We start from the raw sequence: 22,222 nt of genomic DNA on the forward strand, positions 1-22,222 counted from the left end.
AGTGTTTTATACCCTAGTTGATTTGTACCAGTGGTGCAGCGGATCGTAAATGATCCGTGATCCGAACGGGTCACCATATGCGGATCGGCACACCACGTGATCCATGGAGCTCCGCTGCTGCCTCGGCCATAGGAAAGGCCGCGGCTTCGGCCTAGCTCCCGAAGCGGCGGCCATCTTGGTCCACCTGGCGCCGGCCTAGGTGAGCCTAGAGCGAGGCACTGACGTTATCACCCGGCCTCAATTGCTTGTGTTCGGCTGGCTTCTCTGGTAAGACTAAGCAAGCTCTAATCTTCCTATACAGTGGGGGAGATGTGGACCATATTACAGTGGGGAGAGATGTCTGTGGATATTCCAGTGGGGGAGATGTCTGTGGATATTACAGTGGGGCGATGTCTGTGGATATTACAGTGGGGACTATATATGGTGGTGATCTGAAAAATGTATGTGCGTTATAATTAATCGAAATTAGTTGATTAATCGATTTAAAAAAATCAATTAATCGAACACGAAAATTTTAATCAGTAACAGCCCTAGTATATATATATATATATATATATATATATATATATATATATATATATATATATATATATAAATATATATAGAGTGAATGTTGCCTTGAGGTAGAGTGGAAGCAGACAGATGTAAGATGTAGTTCTTAAAGGATTACTCTACAACCGAGAACATCACAGTTCCCATACAATATCTATTAATAAATCTCTCTTTTTTTCTCTCTTTTTTGCTTGCTTGCTCTTTTTATATATATAGCCTTTATGCCCTAGGGGTTGCTGAATGTTGTGGTTCACCTATCACCCTACCCAGCCCAGCATTTATCTCAGTCACTCAGGGACATAGAACAGTCCATAAGGTTGTTTTTTTTCTTTTATTGAGGGGATTAAACTTGGATGTGTAAAGGGTAATTATTGGATGCCTAGAATGATTCAGCACAACTTGCTTTTGACTTATATATACACTCCAGTATATACACTCCAGTCTTCTCTCCAATACAAACACTTGCTCAAGACCTCTTTTCATTCATTCCTCCAGCACTTCACTTGCTTCTTAACGTTACACCTCCAGCACTTCACTTGCTGCAGACTGCTACTCCTCCAGACTAGCTAGCACTGCACGGTTAGGCCTGACACTAACTCAACCAGGCCTCAATAGATTGCCTTTTTTGGGCAGGGACCTCAGGCCCCTGTGGTATAGAAAAAGGTCCAGTATTAACTGTCCTCTATTCAGCTACCACTCCCAGATAGCTCTCTTCACACCTTGCCAGCCAGCCTGGCTGTAATGACCTCTCTCTACTGCCCTTCCCACAGTCCTCTCTTCTGGTTCTGAACCCATCTCAAATTGAAATTTCCCAGTTCTCTCAGGTGTGCCTCCCCTGTCTATCTGACTGTGCTTCACTTGCCAGCCCTACTGGCTGCAACCAGTTGTCCTCCCTGGAGTCTATTAACAGTTTTCTCCCCTGCTGTCCTCTCGTTGCTCTCTCATGTGCCTCTCTTCCAGGATCTCTTCTCTCCTCCTGGATGCACTTGAGCCCAGCCCAAGGTCACCCCCCCAAGACTGGGGAGCTCCCCATGGGCCCTGACAACCTTAACACTCTCTCACTCCGGCTCTTCCACTGCTCCCCAGTTGGGCTGACCCTATGTATTTAAGGATGCCTGCCCCCTGCCAATCCAATGAGTAAGCACTGAGTATCAGTGCGAAACGTCAGATGTTTTCACCTTTTGCTGTGGATTGTAGTGTATTCCATTTTACCATTAGAGGACAATTCAGGAATCTTTTCCAGGAGTGCGGCTGTCCAAATATTTTCTTTTTTGTTCCGTGCCAATCCAAGTTGGGGATTGGTCAGGGCTCCTTAGAATACCCTAGGCAGCTTTAACTCTCCTCCTCTCTTTCTAGCACCTTCTAGAAAGAAGAGGGAGGTGACAGTGATGCTACCTGTGAGTCACCAGCTGCTACTCTGAGACACTCCCAGCCGAACATGAAAACAAACAGGCTTAGCAACCAGCTAAGCCTGCTTACATTTTCCTATGCTCCAGAAAAATACTCACTCTAGCACCTACCTTACTAAAGGGTGCTACATATAAAATAAAATATCCCCTCAAAAATCACCACCCATAAATAGAGAGATCTAGTTAGTGAGGTTTTAGTCATTAGCATTGTTATCTTCATCCCCATACAGACCTTTATTTTTTATTTTTTGTGTTAACACTCCCTTCCCTTTCAAAGACTTCCCAGCTGATATTTGCAGTTGAAAGGTACATAGAAAAAAAAGGCAAAGAAGAATAAATGTACGAGAAGGCTAGAGCAAACTCGCCTTCTTTAAATTCTTTCTGGATAATACAGAGAAATGTGAGCTGAATAAAAATCAGGGAGCTGCTGTGACTAACGTGATCGCCTGACAGAAGGCACATTCATCAAAAACTCACCATTCAAATCGAAATATTACTTTTATTTAATACCATTCATAACCGCTTGCTCACGCAATACAGCAAAGTCAAACATTTCATTATGTTAATAATATGTTTTTATTTGCTTTTGCTCGTAAAGTGGTCTAAAAAAATAAATAAAGGATAGAAGGATGTAATGTTTATATTGTTTCATGTCAGAAAGAATATCAAATCTATGTAGTTTTGTATGCTTTTATTTTAGGATACAATATACTTATGAAAATGAAGAAGTTTGAGTGTTTTTTTAAATGGGCCGGGACTGGTAAGGTAAATGTATTTGACACAGGAGATAAAAAAAATATATATATATTACATGACAAAAAACAATAAAGTCTGACATAATGTTTAGTGAATGCTTTACCAAAAAAAAAAAAAAAAGATAATGATTGTATTGTTGTACACAGAGCTACTGCAGTCAAGAACACAATGGGGGTTATTTACAAAAAGGCAAATCCACTTTGCACTACAAGTGCAAACTACAAGTGCAAAGTGAAATTGCAGTCGCTGTAAATCTGAGGGGTAGATCTGAAATGAGGGGAAGCTCTGCTGATTTTATTATCCAATCATTTGCAAGCTAAAATGCTGTATTTTATTTTCCTTGCATGTCCCCCTCGGATCTAAGGCTACTGCACTTCCAAGTGCACTTTCAGTGCAATTTCAAGTCCACTTTGCACTTGTAGTTTGCACTTGTAGTGCAAAGTGGATTTACCTTTTGTAAATAACCCCCATTATTCTTAAAGTTGAACTCAAGATATGATATTAATTGCATACTTACCCTGGTCCAGGGTAAGTATGTATATCTCATGCCGGAGAGGCCGCAATGGATGCTGACAATCACTACAGTAGTCTGCACGTGATCTTCAGGGTCTTCTTCTGGGTTTGCCCTCCTGCAAACTGACCAAAGAGGAACACTTGGTGCCGCGCCCATTTACAGAAAATCCTGTATTTTTATCTATAAATACAAAGCATTCTCTAAATTAGACAAGGTGGAGAAGAGGGGCAGCGATGTCACTATTTCCACCTTTGTCCAATCAGAGATCACTTTGTATTCATTAACCACTTCAGACCCGGACCATTTCGCTGGTCAAAGACCAGAGCATTTTTTGTGATTCAGCACTGCATTGATTTAACTGACAACTGAAATAAAAAAAAAATTCTCCACAAATAGAGCTTTCTTTTGGTGGTATTTGATCACCTTTGATCACCTTTGCGGTTTTAATTTATTGCGCTATAAACAAAAATAGAGCGTACATTTTTTAAAAAAAAATATTTTTTTACCTTTTGCTATAATAAATATCCCCAAAAAATATATAAACATTTTTTTTTGCTCAGTTTAGGCCAATGTGTATTCTTCTACATATTTTTGGTAAAAAGAAATCGCAATATGCGTTTATTGATTGGTTTGCGCAAAAGTTATAGCGTCTACAAAATAGGGGATCGTTTTATGGAATTTTTATTAATATTTTTTTTTTTACTAGTAATAGCGGCGATCAGTGATTTTTATCATGACTGTGACATTATGAAATGAGAGAGTGGGTAACCGCTCAAAGAGAACCAGGTAATCTGATTCCTGTGGTCCGAGCCAAGGGTGCAGGCAGTGCAATCAAAATGCAGGTTAGGATGAAGGAAAAAAGGTGGGACAGCCGCACTCCAAAAAAACTCCTCCTTTAATTAAAAATCACAAAATACATGCCACAGCAAAAAACAGCACAACAAAAGAAAAGCTGACGTTTCGCACTATGCCTTAGTGCTTCTTCATAGCTATGAAGAAGCACTAAGGCATAGTGCGAAACGTCAGCTTTTCTTTTGTTGTGCTGTTTTTTGCTGTGGCATGTATTTTGTGATTTTTAATTAAAGGAGGAGTTTTTTTGGAGTGCGGCTGTCCCACCTTTTTTCCTTCATCCTAACTGTGACATTATGGCGGACACATCAGACACTTTTGACACATTTTTGGAACTATTGTAATTTTTACAACGATCAGTGCTATAAACATGCACTGATTACTGTGAAAATGACACTGGCATTGAAGGGGTTAACCACTAGGCGGCGCTGAAGGGTTTAAGTGTGACCTAGGGAGTGATTCTTAGGCCGAGTACTCACGAGCAAACATGTCCGTTCGAAATGTCCGACGGGCTGTTTCCGGCGTACAAGGCTGTTTTTTCATTTGGCCCGCTGGCTTGTACACACCAGCGGACGATATTTCCCTGCGGACCTGAACGCGTGCACGTAATCCACGTTTGACGTCACTATAAAGGGAAAGGCCAAAGTCAATGGCGACGCCCTCTGTTCCGCTTTTGCTAGTTACGGCTTTGCTCGTGTTAGTGAAGGTTTGGTTAGAGCTGATTCGCGCTTCTCGGTCTCCAGGCTTTAGCAGGTAGTATTTTCTCGTTCAGTGCGTGTGCTTGTGGGTACGTAGTTGGCATTCGGGTACAGGCGTGCAGTTCGTTCTGCTTAGCAGATTCGTACTGTGCGTTCGTATCTGTGTGTCGTGCGTTCTTTGCAGGTACCGCTGGATTTGATTGTGCTTTCTGTTGGAGTGTGTTCTTGACTGACCAGCCGGCCGGTTTGAAGCCATGATGGAGCAGCAGCGTCAATTTTCGCGAGTTGGTGCTGTTTATGGGATGGCTGCTGGATATGTTCATTATTCCAGTACTTTGGCCAGAAACAGGGGGCGGAGGCGTTTCTGGACCAAGAATTGGTTGCGCCAGCGTGACCAGTTCTCACATATGCCTCTGCTTAGGGAAATCCAGGAGAATAATCCTAATGACTATAGGAATTTTCTCCGCATGACGGACCCCGTATTCAACAGTCTGCTGGATCTTCTGTCCCCCTATATCACGAGGCAGGACACTGTGATGCGCCAAGCCATCACGGCCGAGCAGAGGCTTATTGCCACGTTGCGGTACCTGGCGACTGGGAGGAGCCTGCAGGACCTCAAGTTCTCGACAGGCATCTCTCCGCAGGCGCTTGGGGTCATCATACCGGACACGTGTGCTGCCATCATTAAAGTTATGCACGAGGAGTATATGAAGGTAAGTTTCCTCATTTTAACCTCACAATGTGTCTTTAATAATGTGGCAAACTAACTTTTTATTTTATTTCCCAGATATGCTGTGTGTTTAACTAACGTTCCCTTTTCTCACTATGCATGTTGATATCAGCTTTTACATGTTCTTTTTATTTTGGCCTACCTGCATATTTTGATCTTACCCAATATTAACCTGTCCAGCATGCTATCTTCGGGCCAACCCCCACCATGCCACTTTATTTTAATTTTTTTGGTTTTCTAAAAACAGTTTAAACACCCCCCACCCCCCCTTCAAAGTGTTTTTGTCCCCATCAGAGGGCTGTGGAGTCTGTTATTAATTAAGTGGCCCTATATATTTGTGCCCCGAAATTCTCCCTTCAAAATTTGCAAATGCTATTTAAAAATTGTAAAGTTGCACAAGGATGCTTGTAGGATTATGTTTGCAATGTTTATGTGCCAAAGTACTAAATCTCTTTTTTTGTTTGTCCCCACAGCTACCCTCCACACCACAGGAATGGCAGTCTGTGGCTTCCCAATTTGCCGAGCGGTGGGATTTTCCTAACTGCGGTGGAGCAATAGATGGGAAACACGTCCGCATTGTGCCCCCACCCCACTCGGGGTCCTACTATTATAATTACAAGGGTTATCATAGTATAGTGTTGATGGCGGTGGTGTCGGCACAGTATGAGTTTCTCTATGTGGACGTGGGGAAGAACGGCCGGATGTCAGATGGGGGAGTGTTCGCACGGACTGATTTCTATGATCGTCTCCAAACTGGTGGTCTGGCATTGCCACCAGATGAAGATAATGTGGAAGGACTTCCGTTTGTGTTCCTAGCGGACGAGGCTTTTGGCCTTGGACCTCACCTAATGCGGCCTTTTCCCCAGAGGACCCTCACCTCAGAGAGGAGTGTGTTTAATTTTCGGTTGTCCAGGGCTCGGAGGGTAGTCGAGAATGCCTTTGGGATCCTCAGCAACCGGTTCCGCCTGTTCCTGACATCGATACATTTGGCGGAATATAAATTGAACACCGTTATATTTGCCTGCTGCATTTTGCACAATTTTCTACGCAGGCACTCCCAGACGTACCTAGCCCCCATGGGCTCTGAGGCAGGACTACCCTCAGAGAACATTCCTGGCCTGGACACTGGTCGCGCTGGCTTGGCCCCCCAATCTGCTCGTGAGGTACGCGACAAATATGTTGAGTACTTCATGGGTCGGGGGGCCATTGCTATGCCAGATCATATTTCTTTCTAATTCGGCCCCCAAAAGAAAGGAATATTCTCACAACTAATAAATAATTAGACCATTGGACTTTATACAGTTGTTTGTCATTACTGCTTTTTCTCTATTTTTCTGTCTTCCAGGTTATCTCCAAAAATAGTGCACTTCTAGTGCCAGATTTACTTACTCAGATGTATTAACTAACCACATTTGCACATTATTCACTCATCTACAAACTGGGTATTCAGTCTATAAATAAGAAGCCACTCTTTTTTCTGCTTTTGATGTCTCATTTTTTATTTTTATTTTAGTCATTTTTTAACAAGAAATGTGTATTTTTAGGCAGAACACATTTCCTGCAAATTCTGGAGACAAAATATTGGCTTTTAATTATTTATTTTTTGGTCTTTATTGACAGTGATTATCAATAATAATGATCGAAACACAATGTAACAATAATTTCACTGAAACTATACGCAAGAATTTTTGGGCTTGTCATTTGTTTGTGTCTAATTTTTTAAAGAAGATTTTAACACAACACACAAATTTTTTTTTTTTTTTCTAAAATTAGTTAACTTCTTTCTTTAGGTGAGATTTATTGTTCGTTTTGTGATCTGAAACTGGAAACATTTACAAACCAAAAAAGATCAACACCAAACAAAAATTTAAAAAAAGAACAGCAGTCAGTCATATGGATGGTGTGCTTTCACACTGGAACACGCCAAAATTTCTAAATGCACACATTCAGTGAAAACTCGCCAAATGTCATTGGTTAAACAGACAAATGGCCACATGTGCTATCTGACATCATGGGTGATCAATGTCTGTGTTTTGTGGGAGCAAACCCTTCCTCTCAACTACTTGAGGATCGAGGAGGGGTTTGTACCCACAAAGCACAGACAATAGATAGTCTGTGATGGCAGATAGCACATATTGGCACACTGTGTGTGCATTTAGAAATTTTGGCGTATTATAAAGTACAAAAATTAAAAAGGGTTTTGTGGGCGGGGGATGGGCGGGGGATGGGCTTCTGTGGTTCAGTCTTTGACACGGCCCATCATGTCCATGATATTTTTGTAATTTTGGTTGATGACTAGCATCCTTTGTCGCATGTTCTCCATTTCCGTGCTACACTCTGAAATGACATTTCGCACATTCTGCTCCATGACTAGCATCCTTTCCTGCATAATGTCCATTTCCGTGCTGCACTCCATTAGTTGCTGTACAATGATAGAAGCACTTGCACGTGAAAAATGTGCTACTCCATCTTGATCCCCTAAAAAGAAACAAATTGGCATTCAAAATATGTAAATAATTTCCAGCCTATCTGCATATGTTTGGCCCTATTAATATAGGGGTGACACTGACCTGATGGCCTGATAATTTCCACATCCCCAATTTCTTCATCTTCTATCACTCCTCCTTCTTCCACCACCTCCCCATCATCTTCTATCACTCCTCCTTCTTCCACCACCTCCCCATCATCTTCGACTCCTCCTTCATCCATCAATCCACCTTCTTGCAATTCGCCAAATTGTTCTTCCGCCACTTGCCCTTCATCTGATATAAATTCTAAGTCCAAAATAACTTCTTCCTCCTCTCTTCCTTCCTCCTTTCTTCCTTCCTCTTCTCCTTCCACATCCTCTTCTCCTTCCACATCCTCTTCTCCTTCCACATCCTCTTCTCCTTCCACATCCTCTTCTCCTTCCACATCCTCCTCTCTTCCTTCCCCAGCCTCCTCCTGCTCAACATGTGGAGGTGTTTGATTTTCCGGGTGTCTGGCCCTCTCTGCCTCCTCCAATTGCTGGCGTCTTCTTTCCCCTATAAGAAATAATAAAAAACAAAAGGTATACTCATCAGCACACTGATATTGGATATCATAAATCGCACACATTGCATAGACGATACATTTATGATGATTTTTGGTTGTTTTTTCTTTCAGCAATCCTCCATTTTTGGCGTAGTTCTAGGCCAAGCTCTGATGCTGCCCCTTTTTTGCAAAGAAGTGACACAAATGGATGTCCCCCCAAAACATTAATTCTCGTCGACCCTCCAAATAAATATACTTTGATTTTTGAGACACAGGTGCTTTGCATTTCAAGATGTTAAAACATCAGCTTTATTTGCATTTTGGAGAATGAATCTTGTTTGCCTGTCACATTCACTCAATTTAATTTCTGTGATTTTGCTAGTCAACAATGTTGGAAAACCAAGTTTGGGGCCAGTCAGCCATGTCCAGGTGTGTTGTTCCTGGAGTAACGTCACATTTTTGCGAAACAATGTCATATTACGCGTGTTTACTATTTCACCAAATTTGTTTAAGGTTGTTATTTGACATAAACACAATACAGTATCTACACATGTTCAAAAGTAAAAGCAGGCCAAGGAGGCAGATGTGAAAAAATACATGTCAACACATTATTGCAGACATTCCCCCCCCCCTTAAATAATATGGACTTACTTTTACGCAGAATTTTGAGGATCTTCTTCATGTGATGTGGCTCCCTCAATTTTAAATCGGACCAACGCTTCCGTAGTTGCTCCTTTGACCTGGTGACACCAAACATTCTCCTCATTCTCCTTGCCACCTTGTCCATTATGTGTGACTTCCTACGGTTCGGTGTTTTGTAGGGCCCACATTCACCATCATAATCCTTCCTCCTCATGATGTAAACCAACTCCACCATTTCTTCGAACGCCATATTAGTGGCTTTATATCTTTTAGGCCTGGATCGGGACGGTCCAGCCTCTGTCCCTTCACTTGCGCCATGAGAGCTCCGTGCCCGCTCGTGTGACATCGCCATCTTTCCTTCCCACAGAGATTAGGGGCGTGGAAACGAGGAAATGTCCCGTCAGGGGCGGAGATGAGGGCGGGGATTATTGCATATGCGGAGTGTCGCGAATGCCAACAACGTATTGACGTAGGTTACGCGGAGAATATTCGCGCGATTCCAGAACCTACACAGTTAACGCCATATTTACTTTTTCAATTGATTAGGGGCATGGCAAAGGTGACGAGGGCGGCGTTTCATACATACGCGGAGTGTATAAAAGGCGCTTGACGTGATTACGTAGGTTACGTGTTAATTCAGCGAGCGGAAGAAACGAGGATTGTGAGAGAGGCAGGTAAGAAATTTAAACATGGGATCAGCAGCGGGCTCTAAAATGTAGAGCAATGGGATGGGGGTTTGGTCTGTTGGTTGCACAGTTTTATTAAGCTATTATGTCTCTTGGATACCAGAATGTGATTTTCGTACCCAAATGCTTTTGTAGACATCACAAAATAGAGAGATCAAAAATGCTGTGACTCATTAGTAATTATGTAGGGTGTATTCAGATCAGGCCAAGTATTGTTCTGTGTTGGTTGGACAGAGGTCATTAGGAAGTTTCTTTCATGTAATCAATGCTGAGGGGCAGGATATCTACACATGCAATAGTGCCTTGATGAATGCTGTCATTTGTAATAATTGTGTATGGTTGTAGATTTATATTATTTCCTGCAATGTAACCAAAGGGGCGGCATGTTAAAAAAAAATGTTAGCTAAAACCAACCAATGGGGCAGAGCTGGCCAGCATTTTCTAAACAAGAGACACTGTGTTTGTATTTCTATATAGGTACTACTTTTTTAACAACATATTCTATCAATGTAAATGCTGAGGCTTTTTTTAATTGTGTTTTTGGTTTCTTTTCATTTTTTCAATCTAGAATAAAAAAAAAAAAAAATTTATTTCACAATGGATCTCCTGCAGAGCCAAGACATTATCCAGCATTTGCTGGATAAATTTCGGGAAATGCCCATCCTGTGGGATTCAAAGCAGGACCATTACCACAATAAGGACGTACGAGCGGCAGCACTTGAACAGCTAGCAGCATACATGAGGACATGGGTGCCAGAATGCAGTGCCAACATGGTGAAGGATAAACTTGCCAACCTCAGGGGCACATATAGGAGAGCGTACAAAGCTCACCAAAAACAGCTAAGATCTGGAGCAGCAGCAAGACCACCAAAGGAACCCAAGCTGTGGTATTACAACCAGATGTCATTTTTGCGGGATCAACTGGAAGGCAGGCCATCAATGTCGAGTCTGAATCCCAACCTTTCCTCCACGCTACCTCCCAGCGGGACTTCCCAAGATCACCACAGCCCTGCAGAGTCAGATGAAGAGGGCCTGGCTGACAGAGAGGCAGATCTGCGCCTCTACGATGATGAGGTATAGTAGTTTCATAACTATTTATGTAATAATATTAATTATTGTTTGATTCTTGACTTGATATTGGTTAATAAAATACAAGCTGGGAAGTAAAAATCTAAAATCGTGGGCAAACAAATAGGTGTCAGGGATGACAACTGCAGGGGTCAGAGGGTGAGTCTGTTTTCAAGTTTAAATTCAAGGCAAAAAATAAGATTCAAGCATGAAAATGTGAGTGAGTATATTCCTAAATATATTACAACATGTCCCTTTTTTTTACACAGGAAGAAGAGACCAGCCAGGAGGTGGCAGATCCTCTCCTCACTGACAGCCAGGCCGAAGGGGTCAGTGGCAGCCAGGAGGAGGCCGGGCCCAGTGGCGTTCAGCAGCTCCCCAGGACAAGCACCACCAGCCAGGCTCCTCCCCTTTATATTAGGCCACCAGGCCGTAAGAAGAAATTGGGGGCAGTGGAGGAAGCCAGCCTCCAAATGATTAGGGAGGCGAGTGCCATCATGAGGGCCCCCCTCAACCCCACTGAGGCCTACAGTGCCTCCGTGGCACATGACCTGAATCAAGGCACGGAGGAGCAGAGGCAACTGGCAAAGGGCGTGATCAACCAGGCCCTTTGGTGGATGCAGAGGGAGCTGCTGACCCCAGACACTGGGCTATGTGACCCGGCCCGGCTTGCTGAACACCATCCTCCTGCTGCCACATCATCCCCACCTGCAAGGGCCCAGGGAAGACCCGCTGGAAGGCAGCCTGGAAGGAAGGTTGCAAGGAAGAGGAGACGTTGATGCCCTGCCTTCCATTTGATCCCCCACAAATGGCATCTTGTTTGGACTACCACAGCTTGGGTTCCTTTGGTTATGTGCTGCTGCTTCAGATTTTATTTAGTGTGCTTCCTGAGGTTGGCTAGTTTATCCTTCACCATGTTTCAAATGCAAGTTTGCATGTATGTTGCTAGCTGTTCAAGTGCTGCCATTCTGTTTTTGATCCTTTTTATAATTTGCTCAAATAAAAGCCTTTTTGTTGATTTGAAAAACTTGCCTATTGTTTGTAATACTGTGGGTATTATTTTAGGCATCAAACATTACAAACAAATAAAATGATTAATCTAAAATATTCACTAACTCATGTGGGGGGGGGGGGGGGGTCATTTGGTGTGCCAACATGGTAGACAATTTAAACAACCTTCAACAAAATCATGTTAAATATACAAACAAAAGCTAAATCAAAAATATTTCCTATTAAAATATTCTAAATGGTGACATAACTATAAACACCTAAAGAAAGTGGGAAAGATAACCATTAAACATTAAAAGCAAAAAATTTGAAATGTGGAGGACCACTAAAAATATGATACGTCGGGCCAATAAAAGTTTGCAAAAATCTTACTACATCACAGCTAACAAATGTCACTTTTCAGTATGGAACAACTCAGTTGAAATAACATGAGCTAAATAACTGATTAGTTATAGCAAGAGAAGAATGAATAAAACGACGGCATCAAGCATTGGTTATTGTGTGTTTTGCTTCAGTGTTCTATTGCTAGAATTAATCTTTCTATTGACGAATGTGCCATATCCCAAAGAAACGTGAGTTTTACCTGAACGAGCGCTCCCGTGGCCTCATTTAGTCTGAGCATGCGCGGGGTTTTTGTACGTTGGTTTTGTGTACTCACCACCAAACATGTACGTTCGGACAGGATTTGAGCGGACGGTTTTAAAACAAGTTTGGAAATAAATGTCTGCTGGAAAACGGCCCGGCGGGCAAATGTACGGTGAAATTCTGTACGCTCGTAACTACACACGACCAAACATGTATGCTGAAACTGGTCCGCGGGCCAGTTTCAGCAAACATGTTTGGTCGTGAGTATGGGGCCTTACTGTTAGGAGGCATGGCTCCATGTGACACGTCACTGATCGCTGTTCCCGATGATAGGGAACAGACGATCAGTGACAGTGTCACTAGGCAGAATGGGGAGAGGCATGTTTATACTTGCCTCTCCCCCCGTTCTGCAGCTCTGTGGCCCGACCACAGGACACCAGCGGACATCGAATCCACGGGTCCCACGGGCATGTCACTTTGCCCAGCTGTGCCATTCTGCCGAAGTAAATCTATAGGAGCCGGTTGGGAACCAGCTAATAAAAAAGGAAAACAGGTGTTTTGTGAATAGGGGTAGCACCCCCATTCCCCCTCCCCTCTGTACCCATTTGGTATGTTAAATATACCACTGAAATCACTGAAAGTATTGTATTATGTCTGTTCAATTGGGGAAAATATTTGCTGATTAGCAAGAAATCCAGAAAGCTTGGGACTAAATCTAAACCAATGTTATTACTCAGCTCACCTCTTTGCACTACTAACCCCAGGTGACAATAAAAAGAAAAACAAATGCCTGATTTTTTTTAAATTATGTTGCTCTAATGATGTACCTCTAATATGTCTCTAAGTATTTGATGTACCACTAATGTACCTCTAAGCTGCACTATATTAAAATGTTGTTCTTGGGTTTAGAAACACTTCAGACCAATGCTGCAGCAGGTAGGTAAGAATGAATGTTTTTTTTGTTAAATTCCCACACTTCTCCTTTAATAAAATACCATCATAAATGTTCAATGTTTCTAAATGTAAAATAATTCACCTAAAAAACGAATGCTGTGATAGAGTACAATGTTGGGGGTAGAGTGTTGGCCAGGACTACAGAGGAGAAAACTATTTGGGGGTACTTATTTCAAATGATTGCAAAATTAGCAAACAGGGTAGCCATGCAATGGGAACAGTAAAAGGAATTCTGGGTTTTAGCACTAGCGGGGTTATTAGTATTAAGAAAGGGGTCTTGATTCCTTCATATAGATCTTTATTTAGACCTCATTTAGAATACTGTGTCCAGTTATGGAGATTTCACAAAATGATATTGATTAGCTAGAATGAGTCCAGAGATGGGCAACAACAATAGTCAAAGGTCTGAGAGAAAAAACACATCAAGGAGTGTTCAAGAATTGAAAGTGGATGTAAACCCTCACATATACCAAGTGAGGTGAATAGCCTCAGATTATACACAGGGATGAAACAAATATCCCTACATAAGATTTACTTGTATATCTGCTGTCTTCAACTTGCGATATTCTTTAGAAAGTGCACATTTTGTTAGAAATGTTCTCTTCCTGTTCAGTACTGGGAGCCTTTCCCCCACTCCACATAGGCAAAGGAAGGAAGGAATGTGCAGAGTTGTGCTGTGACAAGACAAGCTGTCAGAAGTGCTGGTAACAGAAGAATGGATCAGCAGAAACACACAGGACTTAGTGCTTTCGAGAGATTAGAAAACACTAGAGATAGATGTGCTTAGGTCAAATTTCATGAATCCGGTTTACATCCACTTTAAAGTGATTGTAAAGGTATATTTAAAAAACAAACAAAAAAAACATGTCTATACTTACCTGCTCTGTACAATGGAATTGCACAGAGAGGGCGTGAACCTCCTATTTTCATGTCTCCGGCTGGCGTTCCTGGACCCTCCCTTCTGTCCAGTGCCCCCATGGGAGGCCACTTCCCGTGGGGGCACTTGTGCGAGCTGGCGCCCGAGCCACTTTCCCGCGTCCATTGACACAGACAGCAGGACTCGGCCCTGTCCCCCCATTTCTCATCACTAGTTTTGACTGACAGCACTGGGAGCCAATGGCTCCTGGTGCCCCAGCAAAGCTAGCGTGACCTGGAAGTAAGGCGATAGAAGACATGCAGACATGCACGGCGCTGGATCGAGTGAGGACACAGGTATGCAGGGAATTCATTAAGGTAAAAAATGTTTAGGCTTTTCAACCACTTTAATATGTACAGTCCAGGCAAAAGAAGGGAGAGGACAGACATAACCTCTAGCCTTTAAATACATGAAGGGTGTAAATAAGCTTTGGGGGGGGGGGTTCAATATGGAACTAAGATCAAGAACACAGGGACATGACCTCTCAAACTAGTAGGAGAAAAATTCAAAATTAATCTAAGTGAGTATTATTTTACCAAAAGAGTAGTTGTTGCATGGAACAAACTTCCTGCAGAAGTAGTGAATCAGTCAACTGTGGATTCATAGATCCATGCTCAGAAAAAAATGTTTTAAAAAAAATGAAATAAAAAAAATAAAAAAAATATGAGACAGACTCAATGGACCATTTGGTCTTTTTTTCTGTCATCATTCTTCCATTGCTCTTTGATGCTCCCATTTATAGAATGGAATAATAGAGAAATCATGCTTGAATTAGGGTCAAGGGGGGGGGAGGGGGAGTGGATGCTGAAGCATAGGCACAATACTACCTTTGTTGCTGTGCCACTGCTTGGCGCTTGAAGCATTTGTAGTTCCAAGAAAATTAGCATATTCCATAATGTTAAGGTCAGCAATAACTAGTCCATTTCTTTTAATCAATGGCTGGGATGTTGATGCCTAATACAACAAACAGATCTCGATCCTGTGCCAAACAAAGGGTGTAATGTGTTTTGTCATGCCATTAATTGGCCAATTCAAGGTACACCAATATGTTTGTTTACATGCTTTCTGCAACAGCCAGTTCTGCAGACAAAATGACAGTGGTGTCGATAAATGAGGTTAATGAGAAAGAAACTGATCAAACAGCTATATAAAGATAAACAGGCTTTTTATATTCCAGTATGACATTAGGCACTGTAGGCCTAACAGATAAAATAAAAGCCTACATTGTTATGTAATTATTATGTACCCTCTACAAAGAATAAATAGATAATTATAGATATAGATAAGGTTTGCAATGTTTCAGCAAACGAGACAATACTAGGTTCAAGCGCTTGTGTAGGATCATAAGACTTGTCTGTTTCACTGCCTCTAGGCTTTTCCTAATTAAAGATTTAGCTCATACTGTTTCCCTGCAGTCACAGGTTCTGTCCTAGAGAAGGAAAGTACATAATATAAAGCATTGTGGAAAGTTTAGGATGTTTGTCAGAAAAATTGTCCATATTACCACACAGCTGCTTGAGAAAGTCATGCAAGCTATTAACGCTTTGTTGAAAGTTTAGATAAGTTCTTGCTGTTTTTCTACCTTAATCAAGGCTAATAGCTAGATTCAGAAAGAGTTAGGCCGGCGTATCAGTAGATACGCCGACCTAACTCGGAATCTGCGCCGTCCTAAGTTTAAGTGTATTCTCAAACTGAGATACACTTAAACCTATCTAAGATACGACAGCTTGCGCCGTCGTATCTTAGGGTGCAATATTTAGGCTGGCCGCTAGGTGGCGCTTCCGTTGAGTTCGGCGTAGAATATGTAAATGCATAGATACGCCTATTCACGAATGTACGTGCGCCCGTCGCAGTAAAGATACGCCGTTTACGTATGGCATTTTCAGGCGTAAAGTTATTCCATCAAATAGCTGGACTAGTAATGTTAAGTATGGCCGTCGTTCCCGCGTCGAAATTTGAAAATTTTACGTTGTTCGCGTAAGTCTTCCGTGAATAGGGCTGGATGTAATTTACGTCCACGTCGAAACCAATACGTCCTTGCGGTGCACTTTGCCGCAATGCAGACTGGGATATGTACACGGACGGCGCATACGCCTTTCGTAAAAACGTCAATCACGTCAGGTCACCCCCCATTAACATAAAACACGCCCCCTCAGCCTAATTTGAATTAGGCGAGCTTACGCCGGCCCCATTTACACTACGCTGTCGTAAATTAGCAGGCAAGTACTTTGTGAATACAGCACTTGCCTAGCTAACTTACGGCGGCGTAGTGTAAATACGATACACTACGCCACCGCAAAGATGCGGCAATGTACTGTACCTGAATCCAGCTATAAGTTACTAGAAAAAGAAACGTCATACTACAAAAGTCCTCCAATACATTTTCTTAAAAAAAAAAAAAAAAAATTTATGCACCCAGAAATGTATTTGGCTAATTTAAAAACTGAAAGTCCAATTGGGTTTTAAAGTGTGAAAAAAATATATATATTTCCGCTCAATGGACTAACAAATCTGTTGACAGCTGCTGCCTCCACTGATGTCAACCAGCATAAGGTGGATGGCAGGATATAAGGCCCCATACACACGAGAGGATTTATCCGCAGATACGGTCCAGCGGACCGTATCCGCGGATAAATCCTCTCGAGGATTTCAGAAGATTTCTATGCGATGGCGTGTACACACCATCGCATTGAAATCCGCGCTGAAATCCTCTGCCGATGACGTGTCGCGCCGTCGCCGCTATTATGACGCGGCGACGGGCGCGACGCTGTCATATAAGGAATTCCACGCATGCGTCAAATCATTACGACGCGTGCGGGGAATCCCTTTGGGCGGATGGATCCGGTAAGTCTGTACAGACGAGCGGATCCATCCGTTGGAATGGATTCCAGCAGATGGATTTGTTGAGCATGTCAGCAAATATCCATCTGCTGGAAATCCATCCCAGGGGAGATTTATCTGCGGATAAATATCCGACGGAGTGTACACACCATAGGATCTATCCGCAGAAACCCATTTGATGGGATTTATCTGCGGATAGATTCTATGGTGTGTATGGGGCCTTAGAGTTCAAAGGTTAAGTGGATATGGCGCTGCTATAGATATCCTAATGTGTAACGTGAATATCATAAATTAAATCAATACATAAATATCAAGTGACAAATGGCAAAAAAGTGCTAGTGCAAAATCATAAAGTATAAATTCAAGTTGATATTTAAGTGCTAAGTGCAATAAATCAATAATGGTGCTCCAATGTAAATAAAACATTCATAAGTACATGTGGGGTTATTTACGAAAGGCAAATCCACTTTGCACTACAAGTGCACTGCAAGTACACTTGAAAGTGCACTTTAAAGTGCAATCACTGTAGATCGCTGTAGATCTGAGGGGAAGCTTTAAACCTAGGGGAAGCTTTGCTCATTTTATTATCCAATCATGTGCAAGCTAAAATGCTGTTTTTTATTTTCCCTGCATGTCCCCCTCGGATCTACAGTGACTGCACTTCCAAGTGCACTTTCAGTGTACTTGTAGTGCAAAGTGGATTTGTCTTTAATAAATACCCCCTATAGTGTCATCAAATGAAAAATATCCAAAGAATCATATAAAGTGTCCAGTAAATTGATTTCACAAAGTGCTAATTGGTGCTACAAAGGTGCATGCAATTGGGCAGTAGTTGTCCCATTCGTGCCCCCCTCTTATGCCGCACTCACCAGAAAAACTCACCCACCAAGGGGCAACAAGCCTACACAGTATCCTAAAGCCTCATACACACGGCCGTTTTTTTGGGCAAGAAAACTGCTGGCAGAGCTTTTTGCCGAGAAAACCAATCGTGTGTATGTTTTCTCGTCGAGTAAACTGCCAGGAATCTCGACGAGAAAAAATGAGAACCTGCTCTCTATTTTCTCGTCTGCCTGTTTTGCGACGAGAAAACTGTGTGTGTGTATGCGGCTACAAACTTACCTGTCCTCCTGTAAGCCCGCGCATGCTCGATGAGACTTTGACGCATGTGCGGTAGCTTACAGGGGTAGTGTAGGGTGAAGCAAGCTGGCGGCGACGGCATCAAATGTGACGAGCGCATTCTCGTTGTGTCGATGACGTCACCGCGTTCTTGCCATTCAGAATGGCGGTTTTTTTTAATGTGCTGTGTGTACACTCAGCTTTGCAAGAAATGCTTGCCAGGAATCTTGTCAGGAAAACTGACCGACGAGATTCCCGGCCGTGTGTACGAGGCCTGACTGTAATAGAGACATTCTTAAGGTCTAAGGCCCCGTACACACGACCGAGTTTCTCGGCAGAATTCAGCCAGAAACTCAATCGGAGCTGGATTCTGCCGAGAAACTCGTGTGTACACTTTTCACCGAGGAAGCCGACGAGGAACTCGTCGGGCCAAATAGAGAACATGTTCTCTATTTCCTCGTTGTTCAATGAGGAAAGTTGGCTCGCCGAGATCCTCGGCGGCTTTAACACAGAACTCGACGAGGAACTCGATGTGTTTGGCACATCAAGTTCCTCGGACGTGTATTTGGGGCCTCAGACATCAATAGTACTCATAGCGTGACTCCATAAAACTGTTTATTTGCGCAAAGAAAAACAAACACTTACAGGGTTCCAGCAGGTAACAAGCATGTATGGTATTAAAACAGAAAGTCCGGGTTCCACGGACCAAAACCCGAATGTGACGCAATGACGCAGTTTCTCCGTGGACAACCACTGCCTGATTGCATGCACCTTTGGAGCACCAATTTGCAATTTGTGGAAACAATTTACTGGATGTTTTATATGATTCTTTAGATTTTTTTCATCTTGTGACACTATGGGGGTTATTTAGGAAAGGAAAATCCACTTTGCCCCGAAGGTGCACTTTGGTGCTCCAAAGATGCATGCAATCGGGCAGTGGTTGTCCACGGAGCTACTGCGTCATTACGTCCCATCTAGGTTTTGGTCCGTGGAAACCGGACTTTCTGTTTTAATACCATACACGCTTGTTACCTGCTGGAATCCTGTAAGTGTTTGTTTTTCTTTGCGCAAATAAATGGAGTCACGCTATGAGTACCATTGATGTCTTTACATAACACTGGGGTGGTGGAGACCTTAAAGGGTCACTAAAGGATTTTTTTTTTTTTAGCTAAATAGCTTCCTTTACCTTACTGCAGTCCTGGTTTCATGTCCTCATTGTTTGTTTTTGCTCTAATCCTTCTCTGTTCTGAACACTGCCTGGTTGTCTGTTTCCTGATGAAAAAAGTCATGGGAGCTTTCTCTCTGTGGTCACTAATCAAGGAGGTGTGATTACTGTGTGTCTAAAACCCCTCAACACCAATCAGTTTCGTTTTCCAAACCATCACTGCCCTGTATTGGCTCTGTGCAGCAGAGAAGCAGGAAACATGCAAAAACGAAACTGTAACTGTAGGTACAGTATATGATTGATTTTTATCTATTTTTAATAATTTTTAAAAGGAATCAGTTAACTATTATGTCTCTATACCCTGTAAACAGTCACTTCAGCAAAAAAAAAATGTTTTCCTTTACAACTTCTTTAAGAATGTCTCTCCTACAGTCATTGTACTATGGAGGCTTGTTTCCCCTTGGTGGGTGAGTTTTTCTGGTGAGTGCGGCATAAGATAGGGGAACGAGTGTGACAACCACTGCCCGATTGCACGCACCTTTGGAGCACCAATTTGCAATTTATGGAAACAATTTACTGGGCGTTTTATATGATTCTTTGGACTTTTTTCATCATGTGACACTATGTGCTTTTGAATGTTTTATTTACATTGGAGCACTATTATTGATTTATTGCACTTAGCACTTTAATATCAACTTGGATTTATACTTTATGATTTTGCACTAGCACTTTTTTTGCCATGTGTCACTTGATATTTATGTATTGAATTAATTTAATTAATTTATGATATTTACGTTACACAGTGTACCTATAGCAGCACCATATCCACGTACCCTTTGTACTCTTATAGGTTTTGAAGAAAAAAGCATGACAGGTCCTCTTAAATATGAAATCTGGGGTCAAAAATGCAAAAAATTTGAAAAAATGACAACAATAAAATATGGCTTTAAGAAGCATGGGCGGAAGTGACGTTTTGACGTCGCTTCCGCCCTGCTATGCTATGGAGACGGGTGGGAGCCATCTTGCCCTCACTCGTATCCCAGCCAAGCAGGAGGAAGGACCCGATCGCCTCCGCCACTGCCGACGGCTCCGGTAGGGTGACCACGTGTCCCGTATTGCCCGGGACAGTCCCGCATTTTGCAGGTCTGTCCCGGGCACCTTCTTTCCAGGACAATACAGTGTCCTGGAATGAAACTGACACAGCCACCCCCCAGGCGAATCTGATGCCCCCAAAAAAGGCCGCCACATCACTGCTTTACTCACTGACAGTACTTGCCCTGGCCGGGAATGCCTGGAGGAGCACAATCCCCACCCCCTGCTGATGATTGGAGAAATCATAAATCCCACCACTTGTGTCCAATCACTGTGCTGTGATTCGTTACAGCACAAGATGATTTTTGGGAAGGGGCGGTGTCCCTGAATGGTAGTTTGGAAATGTGGTCACCCTAGGCTCTGGTAAGCGGCGGAGGGCACGGGAGAGTGGCGGGAAGGGGGGGCCCTCTCCCGCCGCCGATAACGGTGATCTTGTGGCGAATCCGCTGCGGAGACCACCATTATCGTTTAAAGGCCCCGCTCACTGAAAAGATGGATATCTCAGTTGTGGCAGCAGCTGCTGCCGTTACCGAGATATCAATCTTTAAAAAAATGACGTATATATACGTGAGCGGGTCCTTAAGTGGTTAAGCTAGTGCATTGTTGGTTCACTTACCTTTTCCTTCGATTTCCCTTCCCTGAATCCCTTCTGTTTTTTACTTTGCTTTCTTTGTCTGAATTTCTCACTTCCTGTTCCTCCTCAGTAAGCTGTTCAGTAAGCTGTTCTGGCTAACTAACCATGGCTCGGATGATGGTATGAAGTTTACTGAGGAGAAACAGGAAGTGAGAAATTCAGACAAAGAAAAAAAACATTTAGAAATTGAAGCAAAGGGTAATTGAACCAACAATGCACTAGCTTAAAGGAACCTATTTAAAAAATACAAAATTAACCTTTACAACCCCTTTTAAGCAAGTAAAATGCACTTAAAAGATAACCAGAATGTTTTTTTCGTTATACTATGTTAATGGGAACATGTAAAAAATATAAAGTAGATATTATTCCAAACTGGATGCAAAAGTGGAACGAGTTCATCCATAATCACAGATTGAAATAGCTTTGAGTAAGTGAGGCAGGGAGTTCATTGCTTGTTTCTAGCTAAGGATCCTAGCAAGGAGATTGATCCTTGGACCCGGTATCAGCACAACAGACTGAAATCCAGATCTTGTTATTGGTGGACTGAGTTCTCTGTTCTCTGAGAAGAATGCTCTAGCAGACAAATGATACAGCACTGATGTGCCCATGCCTTTTAATTGATTCTACACAACAAAAATGTATGAAGAATGTGAGCCACAACTGTGGATATAATTGCCTACAATCTGTCTTTAGGGAAAAAGCACTCAGACATTTACCAGACATATTCAGACAGTATTAACCAAGCATTATACTAACTTGAAGCAACTGTATGGGGTTCTTAAAGCACTTATAGACCTTAGTGTTGATGTTAGTTATATACACAAAAATATCATTTTAAAAAAGTGCATTTTAGACCTCAATTACACTTGTGGTTGGAGAAACGGTAAAAACATGTTGCAGTGATGCAAAGGCAGTAGACTGCCACAGTACTGCCCATCAAGCGTGAACCATTATTCTGAAAGAAGCTGTGCAGCAACCATGCAATGCATATGGTT

The sequence above is a fragment of the Rana temporaria genome, chromosome 2 (assembly GCF_905171775.1).
Source record: "Rana temporaria chromosome 2, aRanTem1.1, whole genome shotgun sequence".
Lineage (NCBI taxonomy): Eukaryota > Metazoa > Chordata > Amphibia > Anura > Ranidae > Rana > Rana temporaria.